This window comes from Choloepus didactylus, chromosome 14, assembly GCF_015220235.1.
Source record: "Choloepus didactylus isolate mChoDid1 chromosome 14, mChoDid1.pri, whole genome shotgun sequence".
Taxonomy (NCBI): domain Eukaryota; kingdom Metazoa; phylum Chordata; class Mammalia; order Pilosa; family Megalonychidae; genus Choloepus; species Choloepus didactylus.
The window spans coordinates 71,014,105-71,016,477 of record NC_051320.1 but is presented as its reverse complement, the minus strand read 5'-3'; the positions used below and the strand labels follow the sequence as shown (position 1 = coordinate 71,016,477).

General features: G+C 38.8%; 1 non-coding gene across 1 annotated transcript; it reads right to left on the bottom strand.

Annotated features, from left to right (window-relative positions):
• Positions 1-467: 467 nt before the first annotated feature.
• Positions 468-597, bottom strand: LOC119509719. The gene has a single exon (XR_005211776.1). It is a non-coding gene; the product is annotated as a small nucleolar RNA SNORA68 (small nucleolar RNA).
• Between the last annotated feature and the right edge of the window lie 1,776 nt (positions 598-2,373).

Here is a 2,373-nt window from a genome sequence, read left to right as displayed (position 1 = left end):
TGAAATTGTATCCATAAAGGGTTTAGAACAGTGGCTGGTATACACAACACCTCTCAATACAAATTGGCAATTTCCCCTATTATTATTATAATTATGCCAAATATATTGCTTTTAGATAGGAATTATTTCATTAAAAGAAAATGTGATATTTTGGGGGATGGGGCGGACTGGTTTTCCATGGGTTTATTTGGGGCTGGTTCCCGGGCCTAGAAGGTGTTGGGCCTCTTGGTGGTGAAAAGTGGCCCGACAGGGTATGGGAGTTGATCTTGCAGTCCTGGAACTGCTTGACCGCCCGCCGGCGGCATTTGCTGGCCACGACTTCCTCCACTTTTGTGATCGAGATGGAGCGGGCACGGGTGTGATGCCAGACCCCCACGTGGAAAGCTGGGGGTGGGGGTAGGCACACGCGGCGTCGGCGAGGTCGGCGCCCTCTCACGCCCCTAGGTGGCCCCCACCGCCGCCCCCGAGGGTGTAGAACCTCCACATTCACGCAGAGGGCCCAGTACAGACCCGCAGAGGCCACAAGATTCTCTTGCGGTTCGCACCACTGTTTAAACCGCTGCTGGGAGAAACTGAAATTCTTGGGTTGGGTGCAAGAAAAGTGGTCTCTTTTATATTGTATTTCTGAATGTGTAGACACAGCCATATTCAGTATTAATTAAGGTTATTTTAATTATGCTTATTTTGAATATTACTGTGATTTTATAAATCCACCATTACTTTGAAGATTTAAAAATCTATGGTGTTAAGAAAAAAGCTCCAGTTCTGATGGGTGATGTCATGTAACCATTAACTAACTCAAGAACCCAGTCGTGGAAATTAGGATATAGCACTAAAGAAAAGAATGATGTTATCGCGTATGTGGATACCCAGCATTTATCCATGGACTACTGGAAAATTCTGGATGCTACCAGCTGATGGATCTGAAGCTATTCTAAGACTTGCTCAAGATTAGCTCAAGAACCAGCTTTTATACTAAAGGAGCAGAGATAATGACAGAAGCTACCAAATAAATTAGGTGAACTTTAGCTATTTGCTCTGTAATGCTTTTTTTTCTCTTACCCCCTTAAAATCTCTTCCTTCAGGATGATTGGACCTGAGAGTTTCAGTGATCAACCCTATGTGGTTGATTACAAAATCTATTTTCTGTTCCTCTCTAAATTATCGCCCTCTGTCTCTAGGTCTATATCACAGTCTCCCAGTTGTTCTCCCTTAAATATCCAGTTTTCATCTCACATCTTTCTTTCCAACTCAAGCATTTTCACCAAAACAGATTCCCTCACCTGAATTCAGTGTCTTGATCTGCTGTTCTCTTAGGCTTTAAACATTTGTCTCCTCTCCCAGTTAAGTATACAGTCAGCCACTGATTCCTCTCATTGCCTTTTCACCTTCCCTTCCTAATTTAACACCACTCTTCTCTTCCTCCCTGAGGGCAGATGATCACTTTGTGGATTCAGCCTCTCCTTCCCAAGTGCAAGTACATACTCATTAATCTTCCTACACTCTGTATTCATTGTACCGAACCTCTGTGCAAAACTTGCAGTTACTTCTTGTTACCAAAAAAGAATTCTTCAACTTTCCAATCTAGGCCCTCAAGATTTATTATGAATGTGGTTTTACATCATTCTTTCACTTTTCATTTATTCATGTACACATTCAATTATTTACTCATTATTTATTAAATATATTCAGTTTCTGCTGTGTTACATAAGACAATTTATTCCTTACTGCTATCTTACTTAGACTGTATATCCAATATCTAGAAACATTTTACACAACCCTGCCTTTAAGCTTTTGTGCTGTCATATTTCCAGTTTTCTAGACCTTTACCATTACCATCTATCCAAATTATCTGTATCCATTAAGGAACAACTTACTCTTTCTTTAAAGGAGACTTTTTCTGTTCACTTCTCTTTACAGTGCATTACCCAGCCTCTAAACATTTTTACAATTTATAGGTCCTACCAAATATTTGACACTAATATGCTGGTTTGCAGTTATTCAGATGTACATGGAATACCAAAGTTTCTTTATGGGTTAGAACTATACTTATTGTATGTAATCAGAGTAGAATTGCAATTTTGCATATAAAAATCCCTCATTATGCTCATTTTAAAAAAAACAACCTTGATTAAAAACCTTTGGAGTTAAAATATTGCATTCATTGCCAGAAGAGTTTATTTAATTATCCAAGGAGATGAATATCATTAATTATTGTTTCAAACATAAAATCTACTTAAGAATGGGTGTTTTGGAAAATTAGTAGGCATTATAAAAACAGTTACATACAAGTTTAATAGAGAACACTAGACCATGGACCAAGATAAAATTCCAGATTTACACATATTGTAGCATAAGCACAAGATAAACATC